This window comes from Gigantopelta aegis, chromosome 14 (assembly GCF_016097555.1).
Source record: "Gigantopelta aegis isolate Gae_Host chromosome 14, Gae_host_genome, whole genome shotgun sequence".
NCBI classification, from domain to species: domain Eukaryota; kingdom Metazoa; phylum Mollusca; class Gastropoda; order Neomphalida; family Peltospiridae; genus Gigantopelta; species Gigantopelta aegis.
Window position 1 is genome coordinate 45,783,312 of NC_054712.1, and position 18,637 is coordinate 45,801,948.

Below are 18,637 nucleotides of genomic sequence, written 5' to 3' on the forward strand. Positions count from 1 at the left end.
ATGGTTTGCACGTGGCTGCGTTTTTGCGAATATTCACATTTTGAAACTTTATTTTACAGTATCTGCGTTTTATCGAATGTAACCGTGGGAATGTGTTTGGGACATGCAATGACCTTATATTCACAAAGCATGAACCGGTAGGAAACCCATTTGTACCCTTTTGCGTTTCTTTTTTTGAAGAGTATATATACATACACGTATACATACCGTATATTATACATACATGTATATATACATACATACGCAAACACACATACATACATACACACATAATTTTTTTTTTTTAAATGACGCTCTTCCGCCAATAACATTGTCCACTGGATCGCTATTGATGTTCTCAGAGAGACACTTCCAAATTGAATAGTCCATAGGATTGCATTTGAGAGATATAAAAAAAAGGAAATTTCGAAACGTTGGAAGCAAAAGTAACACTGAGGAATAAAGAAGTTTTTTTTTTTTTGTCCTTAAAGAAGTCTTTATTTTGTTCTTAAAAGAAAGATTGTAGGCCTATACCGCTTGAAAAACAAAAGTGGTGTTAATCGACCATAGTTTGTAGTACGTACGTGCAATTGTTGAGTAGGTTCTCATTGGTTAGCATTTTATGACATTATGTTTTGAATTGTGGGCCATTTTAAAAGTAAGACATACATGTATGGAAATAAAAATTTCACAATATAATAAATACATTTTAGTGTTCTGCATTGCATACTTTTCTCGTTAATCAACTTCAAAAAGTGGATCAAAACTCCGTGATGGATCCTGGGGTCGGCATGTAGCCCAGTGGTAAAGCGTTCGCTTGATGCACGGTCGGTCTACGATTGATCCCCGTCGGTGGACCCATTGGGATATTTCTCGTAACAAAGTAAAGTTTGTTTTATTTAACGACGCCGCTAGAGCACATTGATTTTTAATCTTATCATCGGCTATTGGACGTCAAACATATGGTCATTCTGACACTGTTTTTAGAGGAAACCCGCTGTCGCCACATAGGCTACTCTTTTTTACGACAGGCAGCAAGGGATCTTTTATTTGCGCTTCCCACAGGCAGGATAGCACAAACCATGGCCTTTGTTGAACCAGTTATGGATCACTGGTCGGTGCAAGTGGTTTACACCTACCCATTGAGCCTTGCGGAGCACTCACTCAGGGTTTGGAGTCGGTATCTGGATTAAAAATCCCATGCCTCGACTGGGATCCGAACCCAGTACCTACCAGCCTGTAGACCGATGGCCTGCCACGACGCCACCGAGGCCGGTCACTTTCTCGTAACAAAGGCCGTTGTATGTACTATCCTATAGTGCATATAAAAGATCCTTGCTGCTAATCGAAAACGAGTAGCCCATGGAGTGACGACAGCGGGTTTCCTCTCTCAATATCTGTGTGGTCTTTAACCGTATGTCTGACGCCATATAACGGTAATAAAAAGTGTTGAGTGCGTCGTTAAATAAAACAATTCCTTCCTTCCTTCCGTCCTTGATGGATCCATTCTGAATATTGTCTTTTTTCCCCCTGTCCCAACCAGTGCGTCACAACTGGTTTATCAAAGGTCGTGGTATGTGCTATCCTATCTGTGGGAAAGATTCCTTGCTGCTAATGAAAAAAAATAGCGGGTTTTGTTTTCCTGAATATTATAAGTCAAAGTTACAAAAAAAGTTTGAAATTTAATAGCCGATGATTAATAAATATAGTGGTGTCGTTAAACAAAACAAACTTCAACTTTTAAACCGGCCTCGGTGGCGTCATGGTTAGGCCATCGGTCTACATGCTGGAAGGTACTGGGTTCGGATGCTAGTCGAGGCATGGGATTTTTAATTCAGATACCGACTCCAAACCCTGAGTGAGTTCTCCGCAAGGCTCAATGGGTAGGTGTAAACCACTTGCACCGACCATTGATCCATAACTGGTTCAACAAAGGCCATGGTTTGTGCTATCCAGCCTGTGGGAAGCGCAAATAAAAGATCCCTTGCTGCTAATCGGAAACAGTAGCCCATGTAGTGGCGACAGCGGGTTTCCTCTCAAAATATGTGTGGTCCTTAACCATATGTCTGACGCCATATAACCGAGAATAAAATGTGTTGAGTGCGTCGTTAAATAAAACATTAAAAAAAAAAAAATACCCTTTTAAAATCACGAGCCTAATTCACTAAACTCTCGCAACTTTGCGATCTCGCAGTGCAATGCTAAAAGACTTGCAAAGAGAATGCTTTATTGTCTAACAGTGCCTAAGAGGCCTTTGTAAATTAGGCCGCAGACCTACAGGCCTATACTCATACTGATTAGTAACAAGGTAATCTTAAAAATCACAAACAGTACAGTGCATACACCGACTTTTGACGCGAGGCAATCTTTTGGACGGGAGAGAGTCTAGTGAAGGTGATGGATCCTACAACCCATCGCACCTCAGACGAGTTTTTACCCACAGAGCTACGCGACGCCCAGAAGACATTTATAGTAAGGGCCATACCCACTTGAGATCGTAGGAGGCGGCGGAGAAACAATGCCTTTTTCATGCTATTATAATATTGGCCTCGGTGGCGTCGTGGCTAGGCCATCGGTCTACAGGCTGGTAGGTACTGGGTTCGGATCCCAGTCGAGGCATGGGATTTTTAATCCAGATACCGACTCCAGACTTTGAGTGAGTGCTCCGCAAGGCTCAATGGGTAGGTGTAAACCACTTGCACCAACCAGTGATCCATAACTGGTTCAACAAAGGCCATGGTTTGTGCTATCCTGCCTGTGGGAAGCGCAAATAAAAGATCCCTTGCTGCTAATCGGAAAGATAGCCCATGTAGTGGCGACAGCGGGTTTCCTCTCAAACTCTGTGTGGTCCTTAACCATATGTCTGACGCCATATAACCGTAAATAAAATGTGTTGAGTGCGTCGTTAAATAAAACATTTCTTTCTTTCTTTCTATTTTAATATTACAGCGCACCGATTTCTGATCCGGGGCGAGACGTAGCCCAATGGTAACGCGCTCGCTTGATGGACGATCGGGCTATTCCTCGTTCCAGCCAGTACACCACGACTGGTATATTAAAGGTCATGGTATGTGTTATCCTGTCTATGGGATGGTGCACATAAAAGATCCATTGCTGCTAATCGAAAAAAGTATCCCATGAAATGGCGACAGTGGGTTTTCTCCTTCAGTATCTGTGTGGTCCTTAACCATATGTCCGACGCCATATAACCGTAAATAAAATATGTTGAGTGCGTCGTTAAATAAAACATTTCCTTCCTTAATTTCTGATCCACAAACTCGCACCTCAAAAGAAAAGAAGAATAAGTTTTTTGTTTAACGAGCAAATTGATTTATTAATCATCGACTTGGATGTCAAATATTTGGTACAGTTTTCCATTAGTAGCAGGGGATCTTTTATATGCTTATGTGCACCAACCCGTAGACAGGATAACGACACCGCAGGAGTACATTGCTTTTTTTAATCATCGGCAATTGGATGTCAAATATTAGGTAATTCTGACATATAGTCTTAGAGAGAAAACCCTTTACATTTTTCCATTAGTAGCAAGGAATGTCAAACATGTGGTAATAGACTTAGAGAGGAAATTCCATTAGTAGCAAGGGATGTCAAACATGTGGTAATAGACTTAGAGAGGAAATTCCATTAGTAGCAAGGGATGTCAAACATGTGGTAATAGACTTAGAGAGGAAATTCCATTAGTAGCAAGGGATGTCAAACATGTGGTAATAGACTTAGAGAGGAAATTCCATTAGTAGCAAGGAATGTCAAACATGTGGTAATAGACTTAGAGAGGAAATTCCATTAGTAGCAAGGAATGTCAAACATGTGGTAATAGACTTAGAGAGGAAATTCCATTAGTAGCAAGGGAAATTTTATATGCACCACCCCATAGACAGGATAGGACATAACACGGCCTGCGATATACCAGTCGTGGTGCACCGACTAGAACGAAAAATTGCCCAATGGGCTCACAGACTGGGATCGATCCTACATCGACCGCGCAACAAGCGAGCGCTTTATACCTGGGCTACGTTCCGTCCCCCTACCTCAAAATATAAAGAATATGAAGAGATCCCCCGATAGTTTAGATTTTTTGCTAAGAAGAAAAGCACGGACAATTTCTCATATATCAGCTGTTATCCTATTTGACCTGGTTGTTACTCTTTAACATGGCTGATTCTCTGGCACATACACACACAGCACTGCCAGCCAGCCAAGTGCAATCTGCGTTACTGTTAGAACAAAGCCACAAGAATGTTTCCGATTTGAGTTCAGCCTTCCGGCCAGGAAGTGGTATTAGACTGATGCAGCCGTCATCTTGAGAAAAGTTTATAATCGGACGTTATGGAGTCATGTACAACAGCAGCAACAGTTACGGCGGGATGATTTCTTACTTGTGATGAACTATGACGTTTCTTGGAGCTGTTACTGTTACAGGATATAGAATGCAGAGTTGGTATGTTGTTTTATCTCGTCCCTTACACACAGGATGTGTTTACTTAGTTTAGCACGGCACTATTTACTTAAAACAACACCACGTCGGGAATATTACTGATGAAAGATTAGGCAATGTCTTCGTGATGTGTGTGTGTATGTGTGCGTGCGTGCGCGCGTATGTGTGTGTGTCTCTGTGTGTACATGTGTGTGTGTGTGTGTGTGTGTGTGTGTGTGTGTGTGTGCAGAGGCGCGTGTGCAGAAGGGGTGAGGTCCGGGATGGACCCCCCCCCCTCCCCGCTCTAGCAAATTTTCTATTCAATATATATCATAACTCGACCCCTCCCTCCGCTCCCCACCCCTATAAACTTGTCTCTCCACAGTCTAGACTCCTCCGTGCATACATTCCTACACACGCGCCTGGCGCGCGCGCGCGTGTGTGTGTGTGTGTGTGTGTGTGTGTGTGTGTACACAAGCGTGCTGGCGTATTTTATTTTAGTACCAGCTCTCGCATCGTTGACCACCTTTTCAAGTAAACAAAAGTAGATAAAATTTCACTTAGTTTTTAGCGTCGCATTCTTTTATTTACAACTTTGAATATATTGCTATTTTAACAATATTTGTCAAATTGACCTATGGACCTACACATCCACCCACAAAGGTATGAATGCATACAGGATTTAGCAATCACACGTCATACACAATAAATAATTAATCCGAAACCTGCTCGGCCAACTATATAAGATAATCTTAATACATACGTAATACTGTTTTGTTTGGTATAAGCTTTAATAATACGGTGTGTAGGACCGGACCCTCCGGGGGGCACGGTGTGTGTGTGTGTGTGTGTGTGTGTGTGTGTGTGTGTGTGTGTGTGTGTGTGTGTGTGTGTGAGCTGTTTATAAAAAGTAGTGCCCCACCCCTAGGATTTTGATCAGGGTACGGCCCTGGTGTGTTACTGCTTTGAGACAAGACAATGATAATGTTATGAAAGCACTTCAATTAGAAGTCTAGAGATTTAATTTCTGATTTTCATGTTTAAGTATATAATGTGGCGGCCATCTTGAATTTTCAAGAATAAATAATGAAAATATTACTTTGTAACATATTTGTTTTTAATCAGCATCCTTAAATTATATAAAATCAATTAGGTTGCCACTTTAGTCACAAAATGTCCTGGGAAGTACGTTTAAAAAAAATATGAATCTAATATTGATGATGTCGATCCTCAGTCTACCCTAACTTTAAAACAAAATTACTAATTATATATATATATTGCATTTTTAAAAATGTTATTCCTGACTGAAAATACTGTTAATTTCATTACTTCGGTAATTTGTGATGTGTATACTGGTATACCATATATTTTGGCATAGATTGCCTGGACTATAAATTGCTTACAATCTGAGCATTAAAAACTTTGTTTTGTTTAACGACACCACCAGAGTTATTGGATGTCAAACATGTGGTCTTTAGTCTTAGAGAGGAAACTCGCTACATTTTCCCATTAGTAGCAAGGGATGGCCTTTGATATACACTGGCTGGAACGGGAAAGAGTCTAACGAGCCCACCGACGGGGATCGATCCTAAACCGAATGCTCATCATGCGAGCGCTTTACTACTGGGTTACGTAGCGCACCACATTGCTCCATATCGTCTGATTATAACAGATATAATCTATATACTGCCACATAAAGCAAGTAGCGTAAATTGAAACATACTTGGCTAATGTCATTAACATCGCGCAATAAACCTTTTTCGTATAGTGTAACACATTCGATAAATACGATAAATTACATGTGTGGGATTTAGCTCAGTCGGCTGAGTGCTCACTTGAGGTGCTTGCGTCGTAGGATCGAACCACCTCGGTGGATCCATTGTTTTTTTTTCTCGTTCCAACTAATGCACTACAACTGGTCAAAGGCCGTGGTATGTGCTTTCCTTTCGGTGGAAAAGTGCATATAAAAGATCCCTTGCTTCATTAGGAATAATGTATCGGGTTTCCTATGATGACTACCAGTCCAACTTACCAAATGTTTGACATCCAATAGCAGATGATTAATTAATCAATGTGCTCTAGTGGTGTCGTTTAATAAAACAAACTGCAACTTTAAGTGTCATTACATATAATATTTATAACTGTAATACAGTAGAGAGAAAGAAAGAAATGTTTTATTTAACGACGCACTCAACACATTTTATTTACGGTTATATGGCGTCAGACATATGATTTTTAGAGGAAACCCGCTGTCGCCACTACATGGGCTACTCTTTCCGATTAGCAGCAAGGGATCTTTTATTTGCGCTTCCCACAGGCAGGATAGCACAAACCATGGCCTTTGTTGAACCAGTTATGGATCACTGCTCGGTGCAAGTGGTTTACACCTACCCATTGAGCCTTGTGGATCACTCACTCAGGGTTTGGAGTCGGTATCTGGATGAAAAATCCCATGCCTCGACTGGGATCCGAATCCAGTACCTACCAACCTGTAGTCCGATGGCTTAACCACTGCGCCACCGAGGCCGGTACAGTAGCGAGAACCTTCCTGTTTCAACAGATATAATTTATAGGTTCCAACGGACCAAATCATTTCCTATGTTAACGTTCACTAATAAAACTGATATAAGCAGCGTAGCAACAAACACAGACCAGACAATACACCAATAAAAAGGGTGGCACCTCACATGTACTCTACCTAAATAAAATGGGGGGGGGGGGGGGGGGGCACACACTATTTAAGAGATTTAATTAATGTTTTTGAACCGTCATTGTTCCTGGAAATCGCAGTTCCATTTTGAACCTCTGGTTTACAATCTAAATGTCTCAACATATACGCAATCTTTAATTTTCATTTTAACTTATTTTCGTGCTTATATCCAATTACATTTCAAGCACGCTGCCCTGGGCACATATCTCCGGAAATTTGTCCGCGCATGTAGTCTGCTGTTTGGCTGTGATTATTTCATGGCAGACAGCTTTGAAGTGGCAACTATTTGACTGAAGTTGACAGGGGAGAGCATGTAGTTTGTAAACGTGTAATTTGTTGACATTGAAGACTTGTCATCTCCCCTGCGCGTGCTGTAACCTCACCGTGGTGCAGGGGTGTAACATTCTCTTTGAGAATGGCCAATACAGCACACATTCCCTTGTTTTCTTCGGGATACAATTTTTTTAAATAGTAAAAGTCAGTATCTATCTGTGATATTTGTATTTTTACATAATTCTTTACACTGTGTTTTTATTTAAATCTTGAATTTTTACATTGATGTTGATCATCACTTTATTTTGTTTCCATTACCATAGCTTGACACCCAATAGCATAGGTATTTTTCATGCTGGGGTGTCGTTAAACATTCATTCATTCATTCATTCATTCATTGAAGACTTGTTTGTGGTAATTCCGGCCGATGCAAAAGTAATGTTTTTTTGTGTAAAATGGGTGTACTCCAGCCAGGTTTAGTGGGTCTGTTTGTTCAAACCAATATCCTTGGAGAAAGTGCTGGACAACAGGGGTTGTCCTTTTCAGGGTATGTTTTCCACAGGCAGGCAAAAGTACATACCAAAATCCATGGGCCTGCTGATATTAATAAAAATGTTATAGCCAGTAACGCTATACAGAAACATATAGCGTAATTAATTGTGATCTGTGGCCATCTGGACTGTCTGTTCAGGCCAGAGGGATAGTGGTTAGTTGTTAGTGAGAGAGAAGAGGGTGTAGTCGTTAAAACTCGCTCTGGGTTGAAGTCGGTACCGGGCTGCGAACCCTGTACCTACCACCCTTATGTTTGATGGCCTAACCACGACGCCACCGAGACCGGTATACATAATTTAAATATCGTTTGTAGCGTTCGGGTGCTTCCGTTTTATTGTTCTTTGCTTAGTACAGTGCGTAGGGATTTTCCCTCGTGAATACTGTCCAGTAATCTCAAAAATGGATATCATACTTATATAAAATTACAATACATTAACTTTCAGCTATAAAGCTTATAAGAATAGAAATAAGCAAACAGGCAAACAGTGGTAACGCATGCACATAGTGAAATAATATATATATATATATATATATATATATATATATATATATATATATATATATATATATCGTTAAAAGTGTATGTTTATCTCTACATGACAGGCTTGTTTCGTGAGAGAGTTGAATTGCTCTCACTCATCAGATGTAGATTTAATTACACCGTCAACGGAAAGCTGATGACGTAATGGACTCTGTGACGTCGAGGTTACGTCACTATGCAGGTCTATAGGTGATGTGTGGTATGCGCACAGAAGGTATTTTTGCGTCTGTGTCGACATGCTGATACGAGTTCATGCTTGGAGTTTAGTGTGCTGGTTTCAGGTTTATACTTTGTGAACAGTTTTTCCTTCAGGCAGAGGTTACATCTTTTGCTCGCTGGAGAGTATGGCTTTGCTTTGGATAAAAAAAAATCACTTAATGGTGTATGGGGTGAATTTATCCTTCTATATATATATATATAATTTTTTATCAGGCAACTCAATTAAAAAACAATATTAATTGAAGTTATTTTTAGTTACTTTCCACTATAGTGAAAGTAACTAAAAATAACTTCAATTAATATTGTTTTGAGTTACTTTCCACTATATATATAGTGGAAAGTAACTAAAAATAACTTCAAATAATATTGTTTTTTAATTGAGTTGCCTGATAAAAAATTATTCGTATGTTACTGTTTAAAGCAGCTCTGTATAAGATAAATGGTATCTAAAGGTCACTCTCGTTCCAGCCAGTGCACCACGATTGGTATTTCAAAGGCCGTGGTATGTGCTACCCTGTCTGTGGGATAGTGCATATAAAAGATCCCTTGCTACTAATAGAATAATATATCGGGTTTCCTCTAAGACTATATGTCAAAATTACTAAATGTTTGACATCCAAAAGCCGATGATTAAGAAATCAATGTGCTCTAGAGGTTTCGTTAAACAAAACAAACTTTAACTATATGTCGAACCCCAACAGCGCTAAGCGAATTATATTGTTTCTAATTTTCCGGGGGTATGACCCGCTCCTCTCCCCCCTCCCCCCCCCCCCGACATTTCGCTCGCCACAGTCTAAACCCCTATCCCCCCTGTACACCTTCCAGCACACGCACCTATTGATTCGGTAACAATGGATCATAAATCTTTGTGCTGTATTTTCTATTTGAATACGAAAGCCAGTTAGTTCCAGCTGTCTACCTAATACCTGTACACGAACACAATACATATATAGCATAGTATTAATTATATAGTATAGCGGGAACAACCAGATGTTTCGAGAAAGACATGCAGTTGCCTGTGGTGAGAACATATCAACAAGGTAAAATAGAGTTTGTTTTGTTTAACAATAATTACAATTATAAGACTCCACAAAATTACGCACAAGTGTCTCAAAATAGAAAGCATTTTTTTTTTTTTTTATTGTCAGAACTGAATAATTTTATCAACATAATAGTAGATAAAATATTGAATTGGCAAGACAATCAAAATATTAAAATATGTTTTTACACCGACAATTTTGCTCATCATGGAAACGACATACATAAAATGTCGGTTAATAACATATTTCTGTATGCGATATGGTTTCATCAATAATATGTGTAAATGTATATTGTGTATTTTAACCTCTACTGTTGTAACACGTACCCGTGATATTAAAATGACAACGTTTCCCTTATTTCAAAATATCTTCTGTAATAACATTATTTATTATTTTATTTTATAATGGAAAATCCTATCTGTGTTCTAGCTGATCAATTAAGTGCATACAGAAGATAGGACTAACTTGCAAGATGTTTTTCTTAAGAGTTGAGTATAAATTCTGACTCTATAAGAAAGTTTGCTTTGTTTGACGACAACACTAGAGCACACTGATTTTTTTAATCATCTGCAATTGGATGTCAAATATTCTGTAATTCGGACATATAGTCTTAGAAAGGAAACGCTTTACATTTTCCCGGCTACATTGTCCTATTAGTAGCAAGGGATCTTTTATATGCACCATCCCACTGACAGGACATTGCACATATCACGGCCTTTGATATACCAGTCGTGGTGCACTGGCCGGAACGGGAAATATCCCAAATGGGCCCACCAATGTCGATCAATCCTAGATCCCGCACATCAAGCAAGCGCTTTTACCACTAGGCTATGTCCTGCTCCACCAACAAGGGGTTATGACCCTGGAAGTAGATAAACGTGTATAAATGGTCCTAAAATGAATTCTACGTAGTGGAACAACAACTCATATTGCAATGAAGAACATGCAAATCAATAAGACCCTTCTACTTCCCGGGACATTCATTATTCGGCTTACCGGTACTACCCAACATAGGATTTTCTACTTCCCGGGCCGACACCCAACAAGGTAAGGTTTATAGTTTTTAAATCCACACATTGTGTGCTAGGTGTTACACTTACAAGGCCCGAACAAACTATAAATAAATAAGGTGGGCAAGGGGGGGGGGGGGGGGGGGGTCATACGTGCAAAGGCGGACACATGACATATTTTAGAGAGGAGACTAAGGGCAAAATGGCAAATGAATCCAACTTGAAAAGGGAACTTCAGTGAAAAGTTGTTAAAAAGGACACTTTAATTGGGGGGGGGGGGGGGGGTGCAGGGCAGTATAGTTGGGGGCAGATCCCGTGGATTCGTCTTTGACGCATTGGCTACAGCAACACATCCCACACATTGCTTTAGTTGAGATGTAACGTCGGAGTCCCGATGAACGGTTATTGACGATATCTAACGAAGACCGGAAATGGACCGAGCAGGTTGGAACCTATAGCGCACATGGTGTGTGGTTTGAATTCTTCGATCTGTATTGTGTTTCTGTCCATGTGGGAACAAAATGAAACTTGCGGATGTGGAGTTTCGAATTCCGTCAGCGCAATTCACATTCAATTCAATTGACTATTTCCGTATGGCTTACGGCACATAAGAATAAAACAATAAATTATATAACATGTTAAACAAAATCATAAACTCTCTCTCTCTCTCTCTCTCTCTCTCTCTCTCTCTCTCTCTCTCTCTCTCTCTCTCTCTCTCTCTCTCTCAATTATAAAACCAGTTTGCAATACAACACTAAGTAACACTAAATATAAATGATGTTCATGGGAGATACAGCTATTCTAATCATTGACGTTGGTTGCAGTAACAGAAATATTCCGATTCTGGTTTCGTTTTGGAAATAGGATTAGGTCTAAAATATTACGGCGATCAAAATCCTTGGAGGGGGGGGGGGGGAGAGAGGGGGTACTACTTTTTATAAACAAATGAAACACTATACAAATTAAACCCTGAGATGTGTATGCTATTTTCTGGAGTAAAAACAAAAGTGAGATTCTCAGGGGGGAAACTGCCCCCCTGCCCCCCCCCCCCCCCTCGAGGGTACGGTCCTGTAATAACTCGACGAATTGAGCCGACTTTCGGCCTGAGAAAAATTTACAAATGTTAGTAATAACAATTATACTTTGGTTACATAATAACTGAATTTGTTTGAAAACCGATCGTTTACAATAGTAATATTTTAAAATGTATTTAACATGGGCAAAGACGTATAAAATGAAACACATCTTCAATATCTCCTCTATAGTATCACATCATTTATAAATACGTTGGTGTCTATCTAAATCAAACATCTTCCTGTTTCGACATTTAAACAATGGGTGTAAACAATATTTTGTTATGATGCATCTATATTTTGTGAGGTAAAGCGCTCGCTTAATGTGCGGTCGGTTTAGGATCGATCCCCGTCGGTGGACCTAGTTGGGGCCTATTTCTCGCTCCAGCCAATAGTGTATCACGACTGGTTTTCTCTGTAAACCTATATGTCTAAATTACCAAATGTTTGACATCCAATAGCCGATGATTAATCAAAGTGCTCAAGTGGTGTCGTTAAACAAAACAAACTTTACCTATATTTTGTGAATAATAGTTTTCATAAATACGGCTGAAGGTGAAAATGCCAACAATATATATATACTCTTCAAAAAAGGTAGGGGAACTCTAATAAGAATACACAGTTGCCAAAATTGTAAGGTATATTAGCTGTGGGGAATAGTTATATGATAATAGTGAATTAATTGAGCAAACATTACAACCAGTAGTTCAGTATTACAGTAGGCTTTATGACCACCAAAGATCTCTGTCACGGTACATGCTCTTAATTTGTTTTCGCCTGTGGCGATTTTACTTGTGTTAGAGGGCCGTGTGCAGTTTATTGCCCGTAGCCCAGGTGGACAACTTGTTACGTAAGACTTCTGCGCGACCATCCTCGATCTGGCGTTCCATTATGCACTTAGCCCCGCTGTGGAGGCCATGTGGCGAGTAGTTACGTAATACCTCTGCGAGTGCGGTTTCGACGACCGTGATTTTGGCGACGATGGCGTCAGTAGTCTGACGATCAGAGAGAAATATACCGAGGTAGAATATGAGATGATACGTGAGGTGCCGCTTTGTTCCCCCAGGCCAATTCTGATTTTGGGATAAATAGCTAGAATTTAGAGAGATCTAGGAGAACGATTAGGAAGGCTCCGGAGGAACGTTAGTCCGTTTGGACTTTGGTAAATATCATTTCTGCTCTGTGTATAACCTTGATGTGATTGATGTGACTTAAATATTTTAATACGGTATTATACCAATATTCTTTAGACAGTGTCTTCGGTCATCTGACGAAGTAAATCGTAGACTTTTTGTTCTAACATTATATGAGTATTTGGTAATATAAAGCTTAGCCAGTCATCCTAGAAGACCCTGGGTACACTGTAGGTTATTGTCTTTATTGTGATAAGTATTAATTCTGTGTTACAAGATTACTGAAAGAGTAGTTAGGGTTAATTAAAAATTAACCCGTTAGGAATAGAGCTGTAATTCCTTTATTAATTAAGTTCCCCAAGAAGCGTTCTAAATTATCACACGTTACTGAACGAGTAGTAAGGGTTAATTATAAATTAACCAGTTAGGAATGGTGTTGTAATTCCTTTATTAATTAACTTCTCCTAGAAGCGTTTCTCAATTATCACACGTGTGGGTGTGGTGTAACGGTGAAGTGATTCGCATATTGTGTAACTAGACACCCAGAGATTAACTAATTAAGTGATCAGTTCTGGGTTGTTATTATTGTTGTTATTAATTGACTACTACGGCTGTACATTTGTCAGCGTAGATGAATACAGATTCCAAAGTGTATTGTGTTTTTGTTGTGTTTTCTAGAGAACTAACGTGCTATATTATATATACTTTATATAAGATCGTATCTCTGATCATACCTAGAGACGAGCCATACTAGGTTTAACAGCCTGTTACAGAGAGATCTAATAGATATACAAGTAGGAGAGACATTTTGATAATCGTGTTTTATTCGGTTACGGGAATTATAGAATCCCCGTGACAGGAGTAGAAAATTGGGGCGCTCGTCCCGGATCTGAAACGGGACATGCATATTTAAAAAAGTATTGTTTGTAAATGGGGGCTTTATAAATTAATTTTACAAATAACCAGAAGTAGCAACGTTGTTCACTAGAAAATTAATTAATAATAAGTGCGTCATATCTAAACATGGATAAGAATTTGCTGGATAGGCCTACGCTCAGTGTAGTGGAGATTAAGCGAGCACGTAAGGCCGAGTTAGTTGAAATCGCGGGTGAGCGAGAAATTGATTTAACATCAGCTAAAACCTTAGGTGATATAAAGACAATTATTATCCAGGAAGTTTTTGGTGATAGGCCTGTTATGGAAGACAGTGAGATTGTTCCAGAGATAGAGATAAATGAGTTAAGTGTGGAACAACAATTAGCTTTTAAAAAGCTTGAGTACGAAAGAGAAGAACGTGCATTAGATAGAGAGAGAGAGAGAGAAAGAGAAGAGAGAGATAGAGAAGATAGACATAGGGATAGAGAAAGGGAGAGAGAGAGAGAAGAGAGGGATAGAGAGAGAGAGAGAGAAAGAGAAGATAGGGATAGAGAGAAAGAAGAAAGGAATAGAGAATTCCAGTTAGAAAAATTAAAAGTGGAACATGAGTTAAAGTTGAATACAGAAGAAGTCAGACGTGAGGCAGGAAATGGTTTTAACATGTCGGAGGCTTATAGATCAGTGCCTGTATTTGACGATCAGGAGATAGATATGTTCTTCCAACTTTTTGAACGGGCCGCTAAGCAGCTAAATTGGCCGGAGTCTAAGTGGACATTGTTAGCCGTGTCTAAGTTTAAGGGGAAGGCTAGTATAGCTTATAATTCAATGAGTGATGAGCGAGCAAGTCAGTACGACTTAGTTAAGGCTGCAGTGTTGAGGGCTTATGAATTACGACCTGAGGATTATCGTTTACGGTATAGCGAGTTGAGAAAAACGCAGGGTCAGTCTTATAGTGAGTTTGTGGCTAAGAAGGCAGGGATGTTTGATAAATGGGTGGTGTCTCATCAGGTAGAGTCTTATACCGAGTTACGGGAGTTGTTGATCTTACAGGACATTAAAAATGGATTACCAGTTAGCTTACGTATTCATTTAGAGGATCGTGATGTCAAAAAGATAGAGGAGGCAGGTATAGTGGCAGATGATTACGTGTTAATACACAAAGCTCAGGCAGTACCGGGTAGCTCTTTACAACAGGGTGATAAGAAGAAATTTCAGCCAGGTTTTTCCCGGGAAAGTAACTATCGGGGAGAGTCATCTAGTTGGTCAGCTAGTCAGGCAAGGAATGCACCTGGTGGGCAAAGTAAGGATAGACCTGCATTATCAGCCAATGCACGAACTTTTCGTCCACATTGCAGTTACTGTAAAAAGGATAACCATCTTATCGGGGATTGTTTTAAAAGGAAACGCGATAATGCGCAAGTGGTCGGTTTAGTGAGGTCAGCTCCGTTAGCGAGAGAGTTAATGGTTAGTCCCATGGCAGAGAAAGTAAACCCGTATGTGTCCACGGGTATGGTTTGTGATGTGAAACAAGAGTTGTGTCCTAAGGCAATATCAATCTATAGAGATACCGGGTGTAGTCAGAGTCTGATAACGCAAGAGTGTTTAGCTGGTATTGAAAATTCAGACATAGGACGTAGTTTGGCCTTAACCTCGGTTACTGGAGAAAATATGGTTGTCAGGTTACATAAGGTTTTCTTGTGTTCGAAGTTTGTGACGGGACCAGTCATTATGGGTGTTGTGAAGGACTTGCCCGTTGAAAACATAGGAGTTTTGTTGGGAAATGATTTGACTAGTCAGTGTTGTCAGCCGAAATGTGACCAACTGTTAATTAAAGACAGCACGTTACCAATAGAAGAGTGTGAGGTTGATGAGATTAAATATCCTGCGTGTGTAATGACTAGGGATATGACCAGTAGGTTAGCACAAAACGCAGAGGATATTTGTGATTTGTCTGATACGTGTGTGAGCCATGAACTTGGAGTGGATGAGGTTATCAGTAAAATTGTAGACAAGTCAACTGAGGAATTAAATGTGGTGGAACCTGTTGATCTCCCGCAGAGGGGAATTGAACCAGTTGTGTTTGATAGAGGGGACTTACCTTGTATTAGACAAGAGCTAGTACTAGAGCAGGGGGCTGATCCAATTTTGTTGGCAGTTCGCACTACCTTGTTAACTGTGGACAAGGGAGTATTAATAAATAAGAGAGTTAGAGATCGGAGGTTGCCGGCGACCGAACTAGCGAGGACGCAACTGAGCCATGCTCAGAACAAAATAAAATCAGAGTTTGATAGGAAGGCTAGGAAGCAACTGAGCCATGCTCAGAGCAAAATAAAATCAGAGTTTGATAGGAAGGCTAGGAAGCAACTGAGCCATGCTCAGAGCAAAATAAAATCAGAGTTTGATAGGAAGACTAGGAGTCGGGAATTTAAACCAGGGGATAAGGTGCTGCTGTACCTTCCCATTAAACGGGGTTCTGTGCAGAACAGGTATTTCGGGCCCTATGTTGTGCACAAACGGGTTAATGAGACAGGGTATGTGATAAACACTCCTGATAGGGTTAGAAAAAGTAGGTATTGTCACATCAATTTGCTAAAAGGTTATTTTGACAGACTGCCGATAGTTCCAGAGGGACCGGTCCAAATTGAGAGACACTCAATTTCCGGTGATGACGTCAAGACTGCAGAGGTCAAGTTGGCCAACGGCCAGATTCTAGCAGACTTGAACCCCCAGCGAGCAAAGCTGACTACATTGATACAAGACAATGTTTCCATTTGTCGGGACCTTCCAACGGTTACCAATACCTTAAGCCAAGATGTACGCTTGGAACCCAACGCTACACAGATTCGACAGCATGCCTATCGGAGAAAACCTGGAAAACGTGCGACGCTGAAAAGGAAGAACACGAAGTTCCATTGGTCAGGTGAATGCGAGAAGTCATTCAACCGTATCAAGCAGATGCGCTACTCGTCTCCCGTGATGGCAGCACCAGACTACCGAGTGCCTTTCAAGCTAGCTGTGGGTGCCAGTGACGTGGGTGCTGGAGCTGTGCTGTTCCAAGAAGACGAAGACGGACTGGACCATCCTAATGAAAGCCTCCAACCAGAGAGTTTTGAGATGGAGTCTTCTTCTGCAGGAATTCCCAATTACCATTGGACATATCAAGGGCACATCCAGTGTAATCGCTGATGCCCTGTCCCGAAGTTGAACGTTATGATAATGTGTTGACATTCTTTATTTCTGTTTTGTTTATATATATTTTATTTGTATACCAGGGACTCAGGGACTCAGTGTGATTACTGGTAGTCACCTTATTATTACATGTGTTATAAATGCCCGTATGCGTCGGTTAACGCACCTTTTTGTTTTAATGTAGTATATTTCCCTATTCCTAGAGTAGAGGAAATATCCTTTTTGAGGTGGGGGTGTGTCACGGTACATGCTCTTAATTTGTTTTCGCCTGTGGCGATTTTACTTGTGTTAGAGGGCCGTGTGCAGTTTATTGCCCGTAGCCCAGGTGGACAACTTGTTACGTAAGACTTCTGCGCGACCATCCTCGATCTGGCGTTCCAATATGCACTTAGCCCCGCTGTGGAGGCCATGTGGCGAGTAGTTACGTAATACCTCTGCGAGTGCGGTTTCGACGACCGTGATTTTGGCGACGATGGCGTCAGTAGTCTGACGATCAGAGAGAAATATACCGAGGTAGAATATGAGATGATACGTGAGGTGCCGCTTTGTTCCCCCAGGCCAATTCTGATTTTGGGATAAATAGCTAGAATTTAGAGAGATCTAGGAGAACGATTAGGAAGGCTCCGGAGGAACGTTAGTCCGTTTGGACTTTGGTAAATATCATTTCTGCTCTGTGTATAACCTTGATGTGATTGATGTGACTTAAATATTTTAATACGGTATTATACCAATATTCTTTAGACAGTGTCTTCGGTCATCTGACGAAGTAAATCGTAGACTTTTTGTTCTAACATTATATGAGTATTTGGTAATATAAAGCTTAGCCAGTCATCCTAGAAGACCCTGGGTACACTGTAGGTTATTGTCTTTATTGTGATAAGTATTAATTCTGTGTTACAAGATTACTGAAAGAGTAGTTAGGGTTAATTAAAAATTAACCCGTTAGGAATAGAGCTGTAATTCCTTTATTAATTAAGTTCCCCAAGAAGCGTTCTAAATTATCACACGTTACTGAACGAGTAGTAAGGGTTAATTATAAATTAACCAGTTAGGAATGGTGTTGTAATTCCTTTATTAATTAACTTCTCCTAGAAGCGTTTCTCAATTAGCACACGTGTGGGTGTGGTGTAACGGTGAAGTGATTCGCATATTGTGTAACTAGACACCCAGAGATTAACTAATTAAGTGATCAGTTCTGGGTTGTTATTATTGTTGTTATTAATTGACTACTACGGCTGTACATTTGTCAGCGTAGATGAATACAGATTCCAAAGTGTATTGTGTTTTTGTTGTGTTTTCTAGAGAACTAACGTGCTATATTATATATACTTTATATAAGATCGTATCTCTGATCATACCTAGAGACGAGCCATACTAGGTTTAACAGCCTGTTACAGAGAGATCTAATAGATATACAAGTAGGAGAGACATTTTGATAATCGTGTTTTATTCGGTTACGGGAATTATAGAATCCCCGTGACAATCTCGAAGGACGATTGGGGTCAGAAGTGAAATTTGAAAGTTGACATTTTTTTTTTATCATTAAATCGCTAATTCAATCAATAAAAATGACTAAAAATAAAACAATAACAACTGTATGATCAATA

The 18,637-nt window shown here is 40.1% G+C and overlaps 1 protein-coding gene across 3 annotated transcripts in view; it reads left to right on the top strand.

Annotated features, from left to right (window-relative positions):
* The first annotated feature begins 4,273 nt into the window (after window positions 1-4,273).
* The window catches only part of LOC121388888 (galactoside alpha-(1,2)-fucosyltransferase 2-like), a 37,519-nt gene continuing 23,155 nt past the window's right edge, over window positions 4,274-18,637 (top strand). The window contains exon 1 of one of the 3 annotated variants that reach the window (XM_041520416.1): window positions 4,274-4,438. The gene's annotated coding sequence lies outside the window, so the exon portion shown is untranslated. Of the gene's footprint in view, window positions 4,439-9,706; window positions 9,750-18,637 lie in introns of those variants that run through there. The other 2 variants (XM_041520419.1, XM_041520421.1) reach the window with 2 other exon arrangements.